Below are 24738 nucleotides of genomic sequence, written 5' to 3'. Positions count from 1 at the left end.
TGCATATGGATGGGCCTAATTCATAGTTCAGCCTGTGCTCACTGCTAATCATGATTTGATTGAAAATGTAAGAACATGCAGAGGACAGAATGGGAAGAAATTTATGATTATTACTGGTCAAAAAGGTAAGATATACTTGTAATTGATCATACTGTAGTTCACTCAGATAGACCAGCAGTCATAAATTGGTCTATTTTTCTGAAGTTTCTGCCCGCACAAACCCTTTGCTTGACAACCTTTGAATTTTTTCTTGTTTTCCCTATATCGATTTCCAATGGAATTGTCACTCTAACTGATTAATCTGTGTAGGTATATGGAGCACAGATGTTCTCTCTTTTTTTTTTTTTTTTTTTTTAGGTTAAATCTCATACACACACTCTTGTTCTTTGCCTTCAGCAATAGGGAAGCAAGCTGAAAATGTCTCTGAAAAGAGGGCACAGAATATTAGAGAAAAATGAGTAAACAATGGATTAAGAGGTATGAATGTGGAAAGATGCAAGCCGACAGGTTTCACATTGCTGCAACATAGGTATTTCAGTATTAGGTTTCACTGTTTTCTATTGTTAATACTTTGTATAACAATGAATTTTTGTGGGTTCTAAAAAAATCTATTTTTTCTAAGTGGGTGTATCTATTTGAAAGCATCATATTTCAATCTGTTATTACTGGTTGGTTTTTATGCCTGTTAAAGACAATTACGAATTTCAGATCAATGTCAACATTAGAATGAGGTCCAGAGAATGTATAAAACTGCAGCCAGATCTTTGCCATGGACCAGTATTTTTTTTGTTTTGTTTTCTAAATTATGATTTTTCTTATAGAATCATAAAATATCTTGAGTTGGAAGGGACCCATAAGGATCATTGGGTCCATCATTGCTCCTTGCAGAAATACCTAAAATTTATTGTGACTTCAGTCTGGGTTACAGTGCTACTGTGCCTGTTCAGACACAGATGCTTTGTCTCCTTAGCTGCTTTGTCCCATCAGGTGCAAAGTAGAGCACATCTATAAGGGAAGAATGTCTGGCAGATCCTCTATGAAGATAGCTGTAAGAGGAACAGACTGGAGGCTGCGATCCTCCAGTATAGACAAAGGACAGTGAATATTTAATTAATCCCATCAACACTTAGAATTCCATTGCTTTATGTGATCCACAGAGGTGTCTTCAAGCTGGCTTTTGGGCCACAGAACTGAAAACATTGGTTAAATCCTCATGTTGTTCAAAAATAAACTTACTTACAGAGAAGTATTATATGGTAATAGGAGGTTTGTGCTCAGGCTACACAAACAGTTATTGTTTGGGATCCAGCCACAACAAAAGCTTTGAAAGAGGAAGATAAATTTTAATTCTAAATAACTGTCATACCACTATGTATCATCATCTATCTAAGAATAAAAATCCTTGTGTCTGGCAAGACTCATATTTCTGCTAAGAGGCTCACTAACACTTGGAAAATCCTCTTATATAATAATCTGTCCATGGAATTTTCTTCCTAACCCATTCCCTCTTTATGCCAATAAACACATGTGTAAATATTAAAAAACATAATACACAGTCTTCATCATTCTCTGAACATACATTCAGAAATACATACACACACAGAGTCAAGTAAATATATAAACAGATATATACATATATGTATATAGCAAATTTTCTTTGTGAAGCCATGTTGTTTCGTTTTAGATGATTTATAATTTTTCTATTTCTGTTTGGTTTATCTTTTATTGTTTTTCTAGTACTGAATAAAGTGTCACAAGTCTATAAATTCATGAATCATACCTCTTTTATAGTGAGTTATAACACATTAAGCCCTGCACACTTCTTCTGTAATAACATTTTAATATGAATTTAATTGTTCTTATTTGAAACATATTTTTATTTGCTCCAGCATTTTTCATCTTTTCATCTCTATGTCTCAGTATCTCACCTTTCTTTTTCTTTTTTCTTTTTTCTTTTTTTTTTTTTTAACCTAAATTAAGTCTCTATTTAATATCAGTGCAATGTTTTTAGGATATTACCAGTTTCTATTTCTGAATTAATATTTACTTGAATGCCATGTAAACTGGGAGACCTACAGGTTGGTTTACAGATTTTTTCAATTCAACTGTATTTTAATAAAAAACAATACTTTATGCTACATGATGTACTGACTATGTTTAATTTGTTTCGGTTAGTTTTTGTCTTTGAAAACAATATTTATGCTCGACTTCTACATATCAAACAGACATAAAAACCATACACAAAGTCAGGTACATTAGGAAAACAAGGTAGATTATATTTACTAATTCAGTTTTATTATTTTATTATTTTACTACTTAGCAAGTTGGCAAATATGTCTACTGCCTCATTAAATACTTCATTTTGTTCATCTGTGCTTCAAACAATCACTTCTAAATCACAAACCACTAATACTCCTCTTCAGTGACTTCTCCAGAAGCCTGGCTTTGAGTTTCTACCTTTAGTAAGACAGACTGGACCTGAAACTCAGTTCTCAATATCATGATCAAAGTTTAGCTGTTCTTTTTCTGCTCAGCTACCAAATTGTTTCATCTACCTTGCTTGCCTGCTTGAGAGGATCAGCAGGAAACATTGCCACTTGCTGTCTCAGTGGAATAGCACTGTTTCAGAACTATTCAGAAGTAAACTCTTCTGTGTTTATTCTCGTATCTTAGACTAATTAAGCCTACATTAACTGTAAGTATGTATTGTCATTATATGTTACAAACTTTGTTTGAAAATATGTTCTGCTGTGTTAAGACATAATAATATTCCTAAAAAAGGTAAAAAATGTGACACCTTTTTTTCACATTATCATCTTCTCACATGAATAATCTAATTTTTGTTAATGGGACTGCTCATGTGGCTAACACCTGCAGTGTGGGTACAGAAGGCCCAATTATGCTCCAGAATCACCAGGCGTAAACAGCAGTAGAAGCAGCAGAGTAGGTTACACTTTTTACGAGGAAAAACAATTCACCAACCAAGACATTATTGTTAAGAGGTTCTAGCCAACTGAGGCTGCCTTTCATGGTTTCCTTTGTAACAGACACCTCTCCTGCAGGTGGTTCTGAGTTAAGTCCTCAGGCAGCTGCTGCTAGGAAATTAAGCTTAAACTCAACATGAAAACAAAATAATCTGCAACTTCCCAGGGGAGGGAGGAGAAGGCAGGGAAAGGTGTGAGGAGAGAAGTAAATAGATTCCACAAACCAGACATTTCTGTGACAAATTGCACAAACATTTTTCTTAAATAAAGTAGTAAGTCTGACATGACATATATGACAATGGTTTGGAAGATAGGTGGACTAGTAATGAGAAAACCCACTAAAATATATGGAAACCTATCTCCTTAAAGAGTATGTTGTCATCGTAAGTGATTCCTTTGTTGAGGAAGTAGAGAAAAAAGGACAGGAGCAGCAGGAGCAGGAGCAGTAGTGATGTCTACCCAAGTTCCTGTATCTGTTGTGGCTAAGGCTGTTTCTTTTTAAAGAGTCAAGCTGTTTCCATTGATAATGTAGTACTGGCTGAGGATACTGTAATGTAGCAACTTATCTTTATGCTGGTATATCTTTTGCTACTTTACATATATCATTCTGCAGATGTTATCAATTGATAGCTGTGGGTTGTTTTGTTGTTTTTTTTTTTTTTTTTTTTTTTTTTCCAGATGTAAGAATTTTGTCCATATGTGACCTTTCTAATATATTGATGTTATATGTGAGAAAAAATATCTCCGGTGTTTTAAGAAAAGGGAGGGGAACCAGCCATTCTTCTTCCAGTCAAAATCTACATTGTTACATGCAAAATCAAACACCAGGTTTGTGGGATTCATTTTTTAACATACTGAAGTCTAAATGATGGGAAAACCTGTCTTGTTACCAATTCAATTATATTGACAATTAACTTAGACAAATATTAATTACCAAATGTTACAACCATTGGAATTTTCTTTGCCAATTTAAAAGAATTTCAAGTCTGAAGTATGTTATAAACCCTGCTTACTCAAAATTTTATGATGTTTACCTTATTGAAAACTAGTTAAAATAATGACAGGTGTATTTCATTTAAAGCAAGAGGTAAAAGCCTTTAAAATCTCCAAATTTATGACCATATGTATCATGTCATGTTGTGTTGTATCAGTCTGAACACATTTATTTTTAAATATATGATGTGAGTTACTGTAACATGATTTACATTGCTTAGGATTTAAGGGGCTCTGCTGTAAATGTGAAAGACACAAAGTAAGAAAAATTTGCCCAAGCTTTGTTAATGCAATTTAGAAATATTTATAAATAACGCAGTAATTGCGTAAATATTTTTTGAGAAAAAGTAGTCTTAGTAAAGAATATGATTAGTGGACGAGAAGTTTGTTAACTTTGTAGCTAATGAATTTTCTAGGTTTTTTGGTGGCTGTTGATATACCACTTACTCTGTTTTGGCACTAAAATAATACAGTGATACTGTTTAGTTTTCAAAAATCTCAGCTACAAGTTAGGATATATGAAGGCAAATTTTGCCATTTATGAACATCAATTACTTTAGCAAAACTGCCTGGTAAACAATATATAACCTGTTTTCCGCAGACTGGATATGTACTAATGTATTTTCAGGTAGTTGAATTTTTTGTGAAATAATTTTGAAATAAGTTTACTTGTTACGGATTTTTAGATGCAATACATTTATTAAAATAAATGTAATACGCCTAGGTATTATATTAGCTGCTCATTTAACAAAAATGCGGCTCAACATCTATTATTAAACTGAAGTAATATAAAAATTATTAGATGCGCCAGATATTTTGAAACATGAATACACATTTTGAAACAAGAATCATGATTCATCAAATCCCTTCAGAACACTATGCAACTTGAGAAACTTACATTTTCAAATAACTGCTAACATTTTGGATTTAATGTTTGCCACCTACCTTATTTTGTGATCTGCTGAAAAGTGCTTTTATCATATGTGTCAGCAGAAAAAAAAAAAAAGTGGCAAGTTTAAAAGCTATAATGTATCATTATTAATAGACCTATGTTTACATTAGATTTTCACTGATGAAACACACTATTTCATTGAAGTGACTCTTTATTTATTAAACTAGTAATAGTGAGACAAGGATAAGGCACAGAGTAAATTGGGACCCATCAAGCTGAAATGTGACATCTAAATGCACTTATATGCATCATAGTATTTATTAGCAGAACTCAAAATCCTTTACTTCACAACTAATTTGATGAATATATAACAGTTTAGTTCCCTTGAATGGGGAAGTTGGGATAGTGCTAAAAAACTCAGATGTACCTAAATTTTATCACATGAGAAGGAATGAAGAAAAACTTAGATGGAGCTGTAAAGGAAAATATTTTACCACAAAAATAATCTTTATTCTTCTGCTGTGAAATAATGCCATGGAAGACTGGCAAATCCTATTCAACAATCAATTTCAGTTGATAAAGTCAATGCAATGATGAAATCTCGTGCATCAGCCCTGAAATGCCATCATAGCTAAAAGCATATGAGCTGTAAGATCTCTTATTCCAGTTTATCCATCACCACAGAACACCTTCATAAATTCCTATTAGTTACATCTGAACAAGGCAATGGAAGACAGTGTGGCTGCTGCTTATCACTAGGGTTATAGAGGATGAAAGGTAGCACAGGTGTATCTATGATCTAATTTGGGATGCAATATGCTTATTGTTGGGGGGGGGGGGGGGGCAGGAAAGAGGGAGGTGGAATAATTTCTTTAAAAAAAAACCCCAACAACCCAAAACTGTCTAACTTTCCCAAGCTACTAGTTTGAAAATAAAGCTTTTCATTTGTAAATCCAACACAGAAATTTGCCATGGACATGAGAAGCAGAAAAAATAAAACATGTTTTCTGAACATTTTTCAGGGGAGGAAAGCACTTTCAAATTACACAGCCCTTTCTAGTCATCATCTTAGGACACTGAGTCTTCCTGGAAAATACCAGACAATTCCATTATGTCACTGCCTTCTGGCAGTGTTCCTAAGGTTATAAACCAGGGCTCACAAATTCAAGCACTAAATGACACTGTTATGTGTAACATTTGAAAATATGTTTCAGAATATAACACACACTGAAGCAAAATACTTTTCAAGAATTTGAAAACAGATGACTCTGAAGGTATTGTGAGGGAAAGCAAGCCTCATCAGCTTGCAAAAAATATAGCAGGTACAGTGAGTTACCATGAAAATTGCAGAAAATTCTTGCTTTCTCACTGCTGCCTTTTACTGTATACTTCACTGTAGATGAATGATAAAGATACGTAGTTTAAATAAAATTCTGGCTCTTTTCAATGTCTGAGTGGAGCATGTCTCATCTTGTTACAATCAATGAAGAAAAGCCATTAGCACTTCACAGGACAGGTCCTAAGATATCACTAACATTTCAACCTGAGTTTTTCTATAAACCTCACTGACTGTGTGAGGGTGTGTATTGTGGGAAAAGTTTCCTTTTTAGTTACTTACAGAACACAACTGATGATATGTCAAAAGTTATTGCATGTGTTTAGAAATCATGGCACCAACTTAATACTTCAAGTTTCCACTAAAAACTGTTGAGAACCTTATAGACAACCTTTTTTTGGTCACAATCTATTTCATATATGAATTTAGGCAGCAGAAGATAATTATTCTATATTCTATATACAAAAACAGAGTTGAAAAGTCAGCAAAAAGAAAGCACTTAGAATTCCTTTATGATGATTTATGTTCAAATGAGAACTTGGTTTACAAACACCATCTAATCAGGGACTATACAGGCTATTTGGTACTCTATTTCCTCGCACCAAATGAAATCCCGCAGCTCAGCTGTGTTCATTTCTTTTCCTCACAAAAACACGTGAGGACCTATGTTTGAGAAACTCCATGATTTTTGGTATTTCTTTTCCCTTAGAATAATTAAGAGACTTAAAATGCCTTCATTTAACTTAGCTGTTGTTTACCACATCCCTGGAAAATTTTAAGTATCATGAACTGTAGCTCAGTTGCTCATATATATTTAATAAATTTTTGTTGCATACAACACTGACCATCCTAAGGAAAAAAAAATATCTAAAAGCTGATTTGCTGCAATTAGTCACTGTAAGAACTACAGTGGCCAACAGAGACCGAGCATTTATGGACATTCATTTGCTCACTGTCTCCCACATGGATATGCTTCGACCTATATTAGGAAATGTGGCAAATTAATGTTTTTTATCTAGTCATGCTGTAGCAATCACTTAAAACCTACACCTGAATTTTAGCTTAAATACAGCACCAGTTCAAGACCTGAAGCACAGTCTAGAAACATTATAGTTCCTGAAAATTACAAGCTGTGGGATTTAGGCTAGGACAGAAACATGTGAGTCTTTCTCTAAGTGAAGGCATAGATGTCTACTCATTGTGCACATGATTAATGTCCCAGAATGTACAATAAAGAGGTAAGACTTCATTCAAATTCCCAGTCATAGACGCCTAATGACACTTGGGGTTCTGCAACGTAACTGCAGTGGCTTAAAATTGTTGAGAAGATGTAGTGTTCCATACATCCTGTGTCATAACTTCTAGGTACAGATGCATAGCTTAGAAATCCAAGTGCCTCTGAAGTTTAAGAATTTAGTTTTAGGGTTATGCTGTAAATGAATATTTTAACTATAAGTTTGAATTTGTTTTCTGAGGTTCACTTAAATCGTGTGCTAGGAGTCTAAGGCCTTCTTCAGATCTGTTCCCAAGATCCAAATCTAGGTGTGTTATGCCAGATCTCTGGATGGATTTGAGCTGTTTACTCCAGACCGTACTTCTGAAAGACCCATGGCATATAGTTTCCTGTTCTTAAGAATTTAAAGTTTCCTATTCTTAAGAATTTAAATTTTCTGCTAGGGAATGCTGCAGAGCTGCTTTAAGTTACAGGCCAGGTTAGACACCACAAAGGAGACAATGAAAAGGAATAAGGCCTAAAAACCTAAAGATCCACCTGAGAAATGTCTCAGATCTGTAAAAGCCCCATTCTGCCTTGCAAAACTGCTCAACTTGATTATTGAGGAACCATAGCATATAGTGCTGAAACACCCTGTTCTTGCTCACTGTACCCAAGCCTAAGGCATTGTTGGAAATTGTTGTACCAGGTACTAGAAATCATAAATTAGGTAGGGTTAGACACATCAATAGAAGAAAATGATAGCAAGCTAAAATTTATGTAAAAAATCCTGGCAGGGTCCCTTATGAAAGAAAGTTGAAAGGTTCAACTCTGAGGAAGACCACCTGAGCGGGGCCGAAGGCCGGAATGACCCTCTCAAAATTGATGTCAAGAGAAAATTCCATCTGAACTCTGCCCAGCCTCCACCTAGACTCTACCTATCATTAATATGCAATGAGATGTTGTAATTACATGAATAATATATGAAAAGATGTTGCAATCATATATGTCAAATGTATAAATTAGCTTGTTTTGCACCTGTGCCTTGGAGAGAGTTTCTGTGGTGCAAACCACCCCACCCCCCACCCCCCCCGTGCAGAAAATAAATACCTTGCTGCTAAAAGTACAAAGAGTCTCTTAGCAGTTTTCTCCACTCTAAGATTTTTTGGTATCAACAAAAGCATGAAAAATCTAAATCAGCTTGTCCCATTCCAGTACAAAGAAAAACACTGTTGTCCAACAAATCATAGGGAACAGTAATGATAGATGTTGCTATGTGAGGTGTTAAAAATAGCAAGACACTTGTCAAGAGCACAGACTACTCTCCACTACTCCTCTTTAATGTGGGCACAAATGACACTGCAAGCCAGAACCTGGGCAGAATCAAGGAAGACTATAAAGCCCTGGGACTGCAAGTGAAAAATTCTGGTGCCCAAATTATTTTTTGTTTTATTTTACCAGTAAGAGGAAAGGGTGCACCCAGAAATAGACATATAATGCAAATCAACCTCTGGCTTTGTGGCTGGTGCCATCATGAGGATTTTAGCTTCTATGACAATGGGACATTCTATGACTATAGCATGTTAGGGAGGGATGAGATCCACCTGTCCAAAAGAGGCAAGGGAATCTTTGGCAGCAGGCTGGCCAGCTTGATGAGGTAGGCTTTAAACTGAAGGACCTGGGGGGAGGGGTCTGAAGTGGCAATGCTCATGCCATCACATCCAACTGGGGAACAAGCCAGCCCAGCCAGAGCAGAGATGTATTTTCCTTATCTGCCTTGCAAGATGAGAACCAGAAGGCCAGCCACCTCAAGGGTGTGTGTGGCTATGGTAGATCCTCTTGCACTCCTTTTAGTAAACCTTCATGCTCAATTACCTCTCTGAAGTGCCTGCACACCAACACAGGCAGTATAGGGAATAAACAGGAAGACTTAGACATCTGTGTGCAGTCACAGGTCCACGATCTCACTGAAATCATAGAGACATGGTGGGATAGCTCACATGACTGGAATGCTGTCATGGATTACTATGTGCTTTTTGGGAAAGAGACCAGCAGGCAGAGGTGGTAGAGTTGCTTTTTATGTGAGAAAGCAACTGGAATGTATTGAGCTGTGCCTAGGGGTGTATGCAGAACATATTGAGTGCTTATGGATAAAGATCAAATGGCAAGCCAACATGAGGGACACTGTTGTGGGTGTTTACTATGAGCCACCTGATAAGAAAGAGGAAGTTGATGAGGCCTTAACAGGTAGCCTCACAATCATAAGCCCTGGTTCTCACAAGGGACTTCAACCACCCTCATATCTGCTGGAAAGACAACATAGCTAGGCACACACAGTAGGTTCCTGCAGTGCATTGATGATAAATTTCTGATGCAGGTAGTGGAGGAGCCAATGAAGCGAGGTGTGCTGCTGGACCTTGTACTAACAAAAAAAGAAGGACTGACTGGGGATGAAGGCTGGGGGCAGCCTTGGCTGCAGTGACCATGAGGTGGTGGAATTCAGGATCCTGCATGGAGGAAGCAGAGCAACAAGTAGGATTGGCATGGACTTCTGGAGAGCTAACTTTGGCCTCTTTAAGGACCTACTTGGAGGAATCCCATGACTTAACGCTTGAGAAGGTAAGGAGGTCCAAGACAGATGGCTAATATTCAAACATCACTTCCTCCAAGCTCAAGATAGGTGCATCCCCATGAGTAATAAATCAAGGAAAGGGGACAGGAGACCTGCATCAAGGAGCAAAGAGCTTCTGGCAAAACTCAAAGAGAAGAAGGAAGTTTATGGAATGTGGAAAAAAAGGGACAGGCCACTTGGGAGGAATATAAGAACATTGTCAGAACATGCAGGAATGTAACAAGGTAGGCTAAAGGTTTGTTTGGAATTAAATCTGGTGAGGGACGTCAAGGACAACAAGAAGGGCTTCTTCAAGTACATCAGCAGGAAATGGATAACTAGGGAAAATGTGGGCCCAGTGCTGAATGAGGTGGGGTGGCCTGGTGGCAAAGGACACAGAGAAGGCAGGCTTACTGAATACTGCCTTTGCTTCAGTCTTTACTGCTAAGGCCATCCCTCAGGAATCCCAGACCCTGGAGGCAAGAGAAGAAAGTCTGGAGTAAGGAAGACCTTTCTTTTGGTGAGGAAGACCATGTTAGTGATCACTTAAGCAAACCTGACACCGACAAATCCATGGGCCCTGATGAGAGGCACCTCTAACTGATGAGGGAACTGGCAGATGTTATTGCTAAGCCACTCTCCATCTTCTTTGAAAGGTCATGGAGGACAGGAGAGCTGCTTGAGGACCGGCAGAAAGCCAGTGTCACTCCAGTCTTCAAAAAGGGCAGGAAGGTGGACCCAGGAAACTGGATTCCCCAGCCCTGGAACGGCTCATCCTGGAGGTCAGCTTAAAGTATGTGAAAGGAAGGAAAGTCATCAGGAATAGCCAACACGTATTCATCAAGGGGAAATCATGCCTGACCAACCTGACAGCCTTCCATGTGGCTGGGTAGATGAGGAGAGAGCAGTGCATATTGTCTGTCTACCTTGACTTCAGCAAGGCTTTTGTCACTGTCTCTCATAACATCCTCATCGGTAAGCTTGTGAAGTGTGGGTTAGATGAGTGGACAGTGAGGTGGATTGAGAACTGCTGAATGGCAGAGCTCAGATTGTGATCAGTGATGCAGAGTCTGGCTGGAGGCCTGTAGCCAGAAGTGCTCCCCAGGGGTGAGTGCTGGGTCCAGTCTTGTTCAACTTATTCATCAGTAACCTGGATGAAGGGACAGAGTATACACTCAGGAAGTTTGCTGATGATACAAAACTGGGAGAAGTGGTTGATACACCTGTAAAGGCTAGAGAGTTGGGCATAGAGGAACCTAATGAAGTTCAACAACAGCAAGTGTAAGGTCCTGCACCAAGAGAGGAATAACCCCATGCACCAGTACAGGCTGGGGTTGATCTTCCTCTCTACTATGCCATGGTGAAGCTGCATCTGGAGCGCTGTGTCCAGTTCTGGGCTCCCCAGATCAAGATACTACCGGAGAGGGTGCAGTAGAGGGCTACAAAGATGATGAGGGGCCTGGACCATCTCCCTTATGAGGAGAGGCTGAAAGCTGGGCCTGTTTAGCTTCAAGAAGAGATGATGAGAGGGGATCTTACCAGTGGCTACAAATATCTCAAGGACAAGTGTCAAGAGGATGGCACCAAGCTCTTTTGATTACTTCCCAGCAACAGTATGAGGGGCAATGGGCACAAACTGAAACATAGCAGGTTCCATCTGAATATGAGGAAGAATTTCTTTCAGGGTGACAGAACAGTGGAACAGGCTGCCCAGAAAGGTTCTGGAGTCTCCTCTGGAGACATTCAGTGTCCCCCTGGACACAATCCTGTGCAACCTGCTCAAGGAGAACTTGCTTTAGCAGGTAGGTTGGACTATAAGATCTTCAGATGTCCTTTCCAACTTGACCATTCTGTAATTCTGGGATATGTGTCTACTGCTGGTGCTTCAGCTGTTATTGCACCATTTAACCTAAGGACATTCACAAAATATTGAAAACAGCATCAGATATTTGAACATCTTGAAGCTTTATAGGTGGGCCTATAAAGTAGGCCTAGTGGGCCTAGTAGAGTAACTTATCTTTTTGCCTTTCTATTATTCATCATACTATCATGAATATTAGCATCATTTATCCAGACTGACCTGGACCTTCACTTCCTCTGTCAATTGAATACAGGGTGTCCTATGGCCAGTATTGTTGAATGTTTAAAGAATGATCTGGAATATAAAGAAATTTTGTCTATTTGTTACCAGAAATTAACCTATCAACACCATCATACTGGTTTCCATTCATTATCTTTAACTGAATCCAGATTGTGCTTAGTTTTCTATCATGTCTAGCTCTTTTTACAGGACTAATTATGGTTCATGCTATATAGCACATTTTTTTACAAGAGTAAAAGACTATAAAATCGTTGATCTTTGTTGATATTTTTAATTACAGAAAGACTGTAAACTGCTTGAAGCTTACACATGAGGTAAAACAATAAAAATGCATCAATTTTTCTCTACAATAATCAAAACTAAGGCATTCATAATTGGATGATTTGATAAAAAGACAACAAAGCATTATTTTTTATCTTTAATATCTTTTATAGTGCATTTCTTACACTTTTTAAATAGATAATAAAAAATCTCTCTTTGAGGTTTTGAAAATTATAAAGACATTCTCTTATATTTTTTAAGATTATCTTTTTTCTTCAATCTGAAAATCAAACTATCACTCAGAAATATGAAGTACCTTCCTTGTATACATTTTGATCTCATGCTCAGGTGCAAAACATATAAAAAAACCTGCTTGCAAAATTATTTTCAATTGTATTACAGCTGATTTTCCAAACATATATGATATACTCGTGTAAGTGTAGGATCATTATCTCAAGCATTAATATCTTTATTAACTTCAAAGTGAAATCCCCTTTAATTTCCTAATTCGAAAGACTGATCATTATCACATTCCAATGTTCATAAAGTACAGAAAAATCACCACAATTTAAAACTTTAATTAGGAAAAAGCAGTAACATATCTAACTTACTGTGCCATTTAAATTGCAGCAAAATAATTATCAGTTTTTCACACTAGATACTATTTTTCTGAGAGATAGCATGAAAGAAAGAAAGGGAGGAAGGTGGAGGTACAGGGACAAAAACAAAATCAATGTTTAGTCATGCAGGGGACTGAGGTGAGGCAGTCACCTCAGGTTTGACTGAAGGTGACAGTTATAAAGGCTGGAGCACAGGAGATGTACTTCTTATGCCACCAAATGGATATTCTGATGTTAATGGTAATTTGTTTTCAAGAAGCATTTTGCCAGCCAAAGCCAATGTCTCTCGCTTTAGGTAGATTCCTTTCTCCTGCTCCAGACAGCAACCTATCTCAGACTCCTTAGTCCCTAACCCACTGAAACTTCTGTCATTCTCTCTGCTGTTTCAACTAATTCTTTCATGTGAACCTGTTTCCTTGTTTAAATCAGATCTGCTATTCTTTATTCACTGTCACGCTTTGAGCTACAATTAAATCTTTCAACTCCAGTCTAGTTTTCACTTTGCTTCCCTTTCTTCTATACTCACATAGCCTGGTCTTCCTCACACTGATGAATCTTTGGTGGTCATTCAGACCATCTGATATCCTTTTTTCTCTGCCTTTTACACTTCAGATAATACTTTCTACTTTTCCCTTTGTGAGATCAAATTATTTAATTAGAAATAGCCAGCAAGTGAACTCAAGAAGCATTCTTCAGAAACTGAGTTGTGCACTATCAGTTTATTAACTTCCTGATTCTGTTTTGGACCACCCATTTAGCTCTTGGTAGGACAATTTCTGGGTATTGTTCTAGTATAATTTACCCCTGAGGCTACTCCCAAAAAAGAAGTATAGATGAAACTGCACCAGATTCAGTTTCCTCCTTTTCACACTGTCTTCCAGCACTATCCCCGAGGACTTCTAACCTTCAAAACACTTCTACATTTTCTCATACCATGCCCCAGGATATTCAACTCACACCTTTAGTTTCATGCAATAAAAACACTACCTTACTCCAAAACTCCTACTAAGACTAAAAAAAATATGCAATCTCTCAAAGATGTCTCACATAACTCATAAGAAAACTAATGCATAGCATTTCATGTTTATTTATTCCAATATTAAAAAAAATAATCTACTGATGATTGAAAAGAAAAGTTAATAGCCCTGCTGTTGAATGGACAAAAAGCTTTGCAAACATTCCCACACTAACCTGGCAATCAGAATTATGAGTTATTATGCAGCCCAAATCTGAGCGGACAATCTTAATTGTCTTACTATGGGGATTGTTGTAAGTATCTACTGGGAAACACTTTTATCTGTGACCTTAGCAGGTTTGAAAGAGTAATAGTGGAATGGAAGGCTAAGTACACTAATGCACTGTACCACTTCCAAGTTCCCCCTTTCCCACCTTAATTGCTACCAATTAAGTAAAATTCTTACTCTCAAATAATTGAGGGTTTTTTTAGCTACTTGTTTGCTTCTCATCAAACCCCCAGCATGTATGTATTTTCAGACTTTCCTGCATTAATTTGGCAGCCATTTATATAAAAGAAGATACTGAGTAAGACTCAAGCTATTATATTCCACCTTTGTTGATCTAGCTGTTGATTTTTATATCAGTATCATAGAATCTTTTGGTATTTTAGAAATCCTTATGCAGTCCCGTGTTATGCACTGAAGTTCAGAACTTTAAAAGCTTGAAAAGTTTCACTGCCAGTTGTGAATACCGCTATCTTCTGAATGTCTAGATGAAGTATTACAAGAAGATATGAGTGAAAATATTGTTCTGTTCTACAGCAGATTTTTATTATTGATTGATATCACATAGAAAATAGACATTTTGAATTAATTCAACACATGCACTTAATATATCACATATGCTTTTGTGTTTTAGAATTACATGGGCTAAAGGTATTAGAAAAAATATAATTTCTCAGGGTAGGATAACTGGCTGCAGCCACACCCATAGTGATGTGGTGTGCAAAAATGAGCAGAAAAAAGCATAGTTGAAGGGTGCTATACTCTGGTTAACACTGTTTCGTGTCTGACCCTTTAGGAAAGACAGGGAGCTCATCTGAGGTAACACACACAGGGGATTTGTTCTGCCCTAAGAATCAGGGACTCAAAACTGATTTCCTGACAGCCTCTGCACTGCTTTATTAAAGAGAAACTTGGGACAATAGAAAAGATGAGCTTTTTTCTCTAAGTCAGTCCATGACAGTTTAACCTCCAGCTTTTTCCTACAAGCTGCTATTTTTTTCATGTTGTTATGCATGTGTAGCTGTTACATATTTGTTTATCTTTATATAGGGCCTTAAATAAACACCACAACTACTTGAGGCTGTGAAGGAGAATATATTTCTGATCTGTCCTCTCTGTGTCCTATCTCCTGAAAGCGGGAACAACGGCTAATCTGGCTTCTATTATTAAATTCTAGTGATTGCTTCTCTAGCTCCCACATGTATTCCAGCATGATAAATAAAAGGTGGAAATTAAACGTTTCCTGACCTGTAACGTGCTCTGCATGGTTAATTTGGATTTCTAGGCACGGCTGACAAAGGTGTTGAGTGTTGTAGAGGTAACATCTGGAGCGATTTAGCAGTTTTGTGCTGTTGTGTGAGGCTGTGTGCTGCAAACACAGCTCACCCCAAAGAACTGGGATGGGTTGACAGAGCAAAAATTCGCTCACAGCTTTTAGCTTGAGCAGGTGCAGGCTGGGCATTACAGAAGAGCCATGTCGACCTCCCCCAGGGACAGGTGATGGGTTGTGGTGGCCCCTGGCCTCCATGAAGCACTGCTGAAGACATTCTGCTTAGCCTCTGAGCAGCAGGGCAGAAGAAATAGTTTTACATTATTCAAGCAGCAATTCCTCATACTGATCAAAAAATAGCTTTAGTAGGCTCTGAAGGGGTTCACCCTTTAATTCTTGCCCATCAGAAGCATATCAGCTGTGTCCCAGGTCTTAGCTTTATAATGCAGTGTAGCAGATCTGAATGCTGGCCCATTAAGACTAGTATGTTACCTCTGTGGGAGGTTTCAGAAATAAATGACTTTCCAGTCAAGTAACTAAGAATATTTACCAAGAGAACAAAATTCTTCTCTAAACTCAGTGGCATTATTACATCTTTAGTGATGTCGTTACACTGGAGAAACAAGAGAACGCAAGTTAAAGGCCTAACCTGGAAGTACCAATCCCACAGAGCTAAGGAACATCAGAAATTAGCCCTTATGCCTCAGAGACTGATACGTATGATATACTACAGAGCAAAAGACCCTTACCCTCCAGCAATTCAAGCAATCTTTTTTTTTTCTTCCTTTGATAACTAGGCTGTTAATCAACAAGTATTTATCATATTCACGCCTCTTGCATGAATTCAAGAAATAACAACATAGGAATTTTAGCAGTAGATCATACTGTTGATAATGTATGTTACCCAGCATTTTAGCAATTTATAAAATACTGTCAAATAGTTTATTCAAAAGACAATTGTACTTAGGAATTTGAAAGACAACCTGTTTGGGTTTTTTTCCATGTCAATATATACTTCTGGGTTTCTTTTCAGTCCATGTATTTCAGTTAGTGTTGGTACTGACACACTTTCTTTTTCTATTCCAAATTATTTTCTACCAAGCAATGAAAGTTCAATCTGTCTATCAGAATTTCTATATAACAAACATAAATTAAGATTTACATCTACTTACAAGTAACTTTCTTTTTGAAAATAATTTTAGGTCTGCTGGATACATTAAACATTGATACTGTGTTTTAGGTACTCCTTATCTGACATAGCCATCTTTAGATCAGAGAGTGGTTCTTCATCCTGTGTTTGAATGCCTGTTAATAATGGATCTGAGGTGTAATTTCATCTGGACACATCTGTTTTACAAAAAAGAAACAAAGTTAATAGGATATATACATTAACTAGTGGCAAATATTCCTCCAGATATATTGGTCATAAAAACAGAAATGCTGTAAAAATGAATGTTTTCTTACTGATCCAATTGATTTAATGAAAACAATTAAAATCCTATTGGGATAGAGCAGTTATTGTGTTTCATTATATGCATGGCTGATAAAGCAACTTGTGATGCTGAATATTTTCCTGGGAATAGAACCAACATAAAAACAAGGTAGTTATATACTGTGAAAAATACTATCGATGTCAATAAGATAAGATGCATTCTGGTGTGAAAGAAAATCAGTAAATCTGAAAAGACAGAGAAATAATTCTCTACATCAATGAAAGGCACGAACAAAACATTCTGAAAATTATAATACTTACTTTTAAATATAAGTCTGAAAGTTACATATTCATGTCAGTATTTTACTGATAACTCAGATGTCAGAACTGACTCTTGAATATTTTGTCATATCAGAAAAACACATTTCTAAATAAGTCTGCTTGTATACAGCTAACACTAAATTCTGCTTTTCTTCTATCTTTGTGTTTAGGAAACTTATTCTCAGCATCACTATTTCATTCAACCAGAAGCCCATCAAAACCAACAGTTTATAGAAACTGGTTTCTTAATTTGACGTGGGAAAAAAGGTACATGTATATTTGTCATATAAGAGGCCAGTAAGACATGCCTTAATGTTTATGATGCAAATACACTTGGAAAATGGATCTGGTTCTTTTTTTTAGTGTGAAGGAGCTCCTGTCTGGTCCCATTGACAGAATGAGTATTTGAGGCTGAAGAGTACTAATTGAGCTCCTAGGCAGTCATCTAGTTTAATTTCACCTGAAGTAAATACCAAATTGAATGTACCCAGAGACCATTTCACAACACAAATCAAAGCATGATGCAGGCAAAATTCAAAAATTGGAAGTTTGCTTCAAAATTTCACTTCTGATCTAAGGTAAATAATAATTCAGACAAATCCTACAGCTTCAATAGCTCTGTAGTATGCTGTTAAAGGTGTTTAGGAGCAGTTTTACTCACTTTCTTAGGTATCACACTGGTTTTAACTAATAAGATTTTCTTCCAGCAAACTTTCTTCTGCTAAGGGCAGAAGACAAGGTTCATTGTAAATATAGTATACTTCAGTAAGAAATAATTTTGCATCAGTAGCATATTTTCTTTAGATCATTCTACCTTTTTTTTTTTTTTTTTTTTTTTTTTGAGCCCCATAGTAGCTGCAGCTAGGGTAACATTGGCCTTATTGTTCTTTGTTTTGATTACATAACACATTTAAATGGAAGCTCATATCAATATGTTTAAAAACTGCTAACTGACTGTAACTCAATTGAATTCTGTTAACGTCCATTTGTATTGTGCAAGATGATCAGGTCTATGGAAACACTGTTGTTTTTTCTGCACCAAATATATAAAATCATAGAAATGAACTGCCATGCTCAGTTACCTCAAAGTTTGAGGCACTTTTTACACTTAGATATAAGTATTTATGTATGACTGTGTTTTAGCTAGTAGAGATCTGAAGCTTATTTCAGTTCATTACAGAGGTATGTAGTATTATTTCAGATAGCTTATTGTCTTGCCTGGGTCCAGTTTCTGTGCAAGAAGGCAGTTTCCTGTGTAGTAACAGTCAGCTCTCTATAGGTGTTACAAATATTTCATCAATGCAATCAAGGGAATACACAGAAAGCAAGTCAGGTGTAGATGTCTAGGACAATCTGAATAACATTCTGCACTCTAGTTTGACTAGATCACCATTCACAACAATGGAAGCCCAGACATCCAGTCACACATAGACACCTATGCAGAATTTTAATTGACACATCTTAGGTGCCTTAACTTACATGTGAATCCCATCCCTGTAGGATATATAGATTGACTATAAGTCCTTTTAAAGGAAGTCCTAGGGATGAAAATACAGTGTCCCACCATCTCTTACTATCTAATCCATAGTTTACACATATTCATGGCATATTTTCTGTGCGAGATTCATGAAGTAGAATGTTTATGGAGTCATCTAATTAAACACTTTTTTTTCCTGCTTGATGGCTAATTAGGTTTAATACTCACTTAAGCGGATGACTTTGGGGATTTCACATCTATTATTGAGAAAAAAACCCCACCTTTGTCACAAAAAAGGTGGCATCTCTATCATAGAAAAGACAAAATTATGGAAATATGAGAAAATGCAAATCAATCTAAACTGAATAGACATAGTACAGAGCAGCAAGGACTGTTTTTATCATTCTCTAAGGACATTCAAATGAAATCAACATCCAGCTGGTTAAAAGCCCATAACTAACTGTCCCCCTGCTCACTTGACAGACGTTTCACTCAGAGAGAGAAACCAGCTGCAGAATATTAATATGCCCAGGTAGCTGACCACAGACTGTGACTTTTGTATGAGGGAGGGGAAAGCATCACTTATTGCTTCTTTTTTTGTGGTTGTTATGTTCTTTTCTCGTTATGGACCTAAATTGTGGATGGCATAGTAGATGGTTTCTTGTTTTGTCCTCTGTGTGGAGGCAAAATTAGAAATGTAATACAGAATAAGCTCATAACCACCACTAACAGCATACAGCAATGTCAAGAAGTCAGCCTAGAAATAGGCATTTATTGGTCTAAACTTCCACCATGTTTATTCATAAAGAAATTTCTATAAAAATAACATTCCAGTCTGATTGCATATGAATTATTCTCCTAGGGATAATGAAAACAATTGCCAACCCATCTAAACCCTGATAATGCCAATTAAGAGAGTGAGAGGCCAAAATATTTTTAAGTAAATTCAAAGTAATCTCTTTTAATTAAATATATAATAACAAAATCTTAACTTGAGTATAACCAGGATAGTCTAAAAACTAGCTGAGAAAAATCTCTGGTTGGTTGTTTTTCCAAAGCAAACCATAGTAACGCTTTGACATTCCCTTGAGACTCATAATATAATTCAGGACAGCTAACTGTAGTAGGCAGATTTCAACTATGCCCAGATGACCAAACAGCACTAGGTCTACGATGTGACTGTACTTCAAAATGCAAATAAAAAATATTTTGCTGGTTATGTCTGAATGAATTTGTGGTCCTGCTTGCCAGAATTGCCCCTCAACACTGGATCTAAAGACGGCATATCTGATATTACTTTAAGTTTATGTAACTATAAGACATCTAACTAGGAAATGAATCTAAACAATGAAGACAAATGATGAATATTTTAAATAATAATTTCTTTCTGAGCATGCAGCTGTTAAGAAATATACGGTATTGCCTTGCTAAGACTGTATATGTAGAAATTACCAAGTGACATTTAAATGTATGAAAATAAGGTAAAATACCATAGGGTGAGAAAGACTGCATTAGTACATGCACACACTGTAAACTAAACCGTATGTTGATTTTTACTATATACATTGTTGAAATAACTAAGCATAAACCCATTAATTATTCTATCTGCATATTAAGTTAACATTGACAGAATGCTGAAATACATGGAAAAGAATGAAAATAAAGACGATAGAAGAGGAAAGTATTATTTAAACAGAACGGAATAGATTGCAAACTTTTTAGATGAAAGATTGGGAAGTTTTGCAAGCTATTACATCACAGTATAATTGTTTTTTGAGGTGGTGGTAATAATCATATTGTAACAGCTGAGCACTGCAAGTTAAGAGCCAGTTCCTAACTAAATTTGCAATTAATCTACTGAGTGACATAGGTCTCATTTTTTAAATTCCTAGGCCTTACTTTTCTTACCAGCACATCAAAGATCATACTTTCATTTTTTTAGCACAAGTTGTTCATAAGCTTAAACATTTCCTACTCATTGGAAAAAAATAATCATCCAACTGAAGACCCTATATAAAAGTAAAATGTATTACATTTACTTTATCAAGTTGCAAAGTGATCATCAAGCATGTAGAGAAAATCCTTGACAAAAATTGTTGCACAGATTTTTTTTTATTATTTTTTTCACTTGGAAACATAGTGGGAAAGAAAATTCAGTGTAACTGTTAGATATTGGCAAATACTTTTCTATCTTTTATCTGTAGCTAAAGAAGGTCCTGTGACAATTATAAACTATAAGTGCAATAGTGAGGATACATTAGCCTCACTTAAACCCAAATACTGAAATAGTGTAACTTGGAATAGTATACTAATATTTTGTAATAATGTGATGGCATAGCCAGACATAAAGGATCTTACATAAAAGTTTGAGCAGTGTGACAATTGAAGAGGTAAAGAAAGACTAGAGTTCTTGCAACAGAAAGCATCCAAGTGATAGGAGAGCAAAAACCAAGAGAAACAGGACATCAAACAGGCAGAGCATCCTCCTGAATATATAAAAGGCATGACTGGCAACAACAAAAATAATTTGCAGCAGCAGCAATGAGATACACCAGTTTTGGGAGGGGAACATTAAAAACCTAGGTATAAGTGAAGATCAGCAGAGAAAGAAGATGGTATCATTTCAGTTGAACTTTTTTTCTCCTGAAGCATTCTTAGGTCTGATCACTCTGATCTTGGTGACACAGAGCCACTAAGGACCACACAGCCATCAGTAATAACTATATATCAGCTCCCTAGTATTATATACTCACAATGAATTTAAGCTATAGTTATTAAAGCTGAACAACCTTATATATGTGGTGATAAGGAGCAATAACATGTAAGAACTAACCATTGGCACTATGTTGTTAATAAAGAGATTTAGTAAAGTGTTTATTTGATTTAGGTCTTAGTTTAAAACTGTCCTGATTGCCAGTCTTCCTCCTGTTCTTATTTTCTTAAACTGATGTTTCAGAACATGATTTTAGATGTGAATAGCAGCATTGGCAATCTTTTATGAATCCAGATTCTAATTTTCAGGTGCCAGAGAGATATAACTCTCTTTCCAGAAGGAAAACAAATAAACAAAAGAACAGTTCTGTATCTAAAATTTAGTTATGTTCTGACTTCGAGAATTTCCTTAGTAAATTATAACATTGGGTTAGTTCCTGAGAATTAATGCTTATGTTAGTCATGAAAGAATGAGAGCATCCAAAAGTAGAGATCTGGTTGACAATGTTGCAAAACCACCCTCCACCATCTTTGGATGGCTGAGACGGTCAGGGAAGGTTCCTGGTGGCTCGAAAAATACAGATGTCACACTCATATTCCAGATGGGCAAGAAAGAAGGATTAATTGAGCTGCAGACTGGTGTTCCTAACCTATTTCCATTGAAGATTAGCGTAATACTTTTTGGAAGCCATATCTAGGCACATGTAGGAGAAGAGAAAGACACAGAATAGCCATTTACCAAGGCCAGATCATGCCTGACCAAACTGATTTCCTTCTATAATGAGAAGACCAGCTTGGTGGGCAAGGGGAGGCAAGTGGCTGTCCTAATTTTACCAACATTTTTTATGTGGTGTCCCATAGTATGTATTCTTGTAGCTGTTTTGGAAAGACATAGTCTGGATACATGGAATGACAAGCTGGGTGAAAAATTGACTAAATTGCTATGCTGAAGAGGAGTTGTCAGCAGTTCAAAACCCAGCTGTTAGCCAGATATTATATGTCAGCCTGAGTTATTCCACAGGTTTGATACTGAGGTCAATACTGTTCAGGATCCTCATTAATGGTCTGCATGATGAGGGAGAATGCACTTTCAGCATGTCTCTGGACAGAAGAATGGCTCATATGCTGAAGGACTGACTGCAATTGAAAAGGCTTTCAACAGATTAGAGGTATGGGTGAACAAAAATATCTTCACTATCAGTTGCCCTGTACATTGAATGAAATAACCCCAGCCTCGGAGCTGACTTGCTAGAAGGTAGGTTTACAGAAAAGAGACAAATCTTGGGTTTGAGAACAAGGTGAACACAAGCCCACAATGTGCTCCTGCAACAATGGAAGCCAGGTGCCTGCTGGGTTTCATTAGCAAGACACCAGGAAAGTATTAGGGAGAATTGTCATATATGCTTGCTCTGTTCTTACCATCCCCTAGGTATCTGTTTATGGCCATTTTAGGAGAAAAAATTCTGATCTGGTGCAGTGTGGCCAGCCTGATGTTCTAAAAATGAGGCACTGTAATGATGAATGGGTGCATTGCCTACATGAAATAGGCAAAATACAACTACCTGTAGAATAGTTTTTCAACAGCTAATTTCAAAGAATGTGATACGATGATTGTCTGGGACAGTCTTTGAATGGATCTTGAATAATAAAAGGAACAATAAATCTCTGCTTTTCCTCTTGGAGGAGGTGAGGGCTACTCATCTCAGGCAGAAGAGGTTTTTGGTAGATAAACTGAATTTGTTTATCAGCCAGGAGTGAAGTTAAATCACTAAGAGAATTACTTGGAAAAAAGGCACATTTTCAAGTGCTCTCTGGACTTTTTAGTTATAAGAAGTTCATGTCTTGGAGCAGAAGGATTTCAGGAGGCAACCCCTAGCCTGTCAAGGTCAGCACACAGCTGAACATGAAGCCAGCAATATAAGAGAATATGATAGTATTGGCATTATATTCAGATTATTTTTTCCCTAAGCTTTTTCTTACCCATAGATAGATATAGTGGATGCAGTTTTGACCCAAATCTAGAGCAAGAGTTATGTTCAAAACTGTAGTTCTGTAGGAAGATGACCTAAGTGTATGCATCCACAACCCTCACAAGTACTGTTTTTATGCTTTACAACTTACTTTATTCTGATGTAACAGACATTTAATTTGCCACTATTTGAGATGTTGCAGAACAGATTTATTGCATTAATCAAGCATAAATTAACTGATTGATTTTAATTATACTGAAATAAGGTGCCACAGCTTCAAGGTTTAACCCTGGGGTGAATTTTTATTATAAACTTCCGAAAAAAAGGTTTTAATAGAACTGTAAACAGCCTAGCTGATATCACAACTACAATGCATCATCTTTTTTTATGACTTTGCATTTAGGGATCTATTGTACAGAAGAAAAAATAAAAAAGGAAAAAAGAAAAAAGAAAAAAAAAGGAAATTACTTACCCTTGATGAATTGCACAGTGATAAAAAGTAAGCTGTACTAAGTAATCCTGAGCAGACATACCCAATCTTCCCAACAATGCCCTTTGACTAGCTTTATGTTTGTTTACATTCCACAAAGCCTTTTATCATTTGCTAGTTTTGCATCTCAAATGTAGAACTTCTTACTGAACATAAACCCTATAAATAACAGTGATTATACCCTCAGGTACCCTTGTCATGCCATGCTTGCTGCACAATCTGAAGTACAATTGCAGCAAAGACCATGGAAAACACTAATGGCTTTATGACCGCAGAAGCATACATATGCTTGCAAAACCTTATCTCCCTGTCCCTCGCTTTGAAAAAGAGTAAGATTTGGCTGAACATTATCTGCTTTATTTTCAGATGATGTTTCCAACTTCTGAACATATTTTGTTCTTAGAAGTTTTATATTTAAGCAAGCTAACTACTGTTAAGAAAATCTACAACAAAACAGAACAACAGAAAAAACCAAACCAAACCAAACCAAACCAAACCTGGTAGTCAATACAGTTTGTATACCTGATACATGTACAGGTTTTTTATTTCAGACTAAAATTTTATTTAGACTTTTTGCACATTGAAGACATCATAGTTTTTATCTCTATAAACAGGAAATAACGTTAGTATACAACAACAAACACCATTTCTGATTTGGGAATATATCATATCTTTTATATATGTAGTAGTGATTTGGATCCTCTTGATATTTATCAACTCTTTAAAATGGTCTTTTGTACCAAATATGACTTACATTGAAATAATAGGACCCTGAGTTTCCACAAGCCTTTATGCTTGTAGAATGGGATGTAGT

This window comes from Falco naumanni, chromosome 2, assembly GCF_017639655.2.
Source record: "Falco naumanni isolate bFalNau1 chromosome 2, bFalNau1.pat, whole genome shotgun sequence".
Taxonomy (NCBI): Eukaryota; Metazoa; Chordata; class Aves; order Falconiformes; family Falconidae; genus Falco; species Falco naumanni.
The sequence above is the reverse complement of the archived record's forward strand: the minus strand, read 5'-3'. Positions refer to the sequence as shown.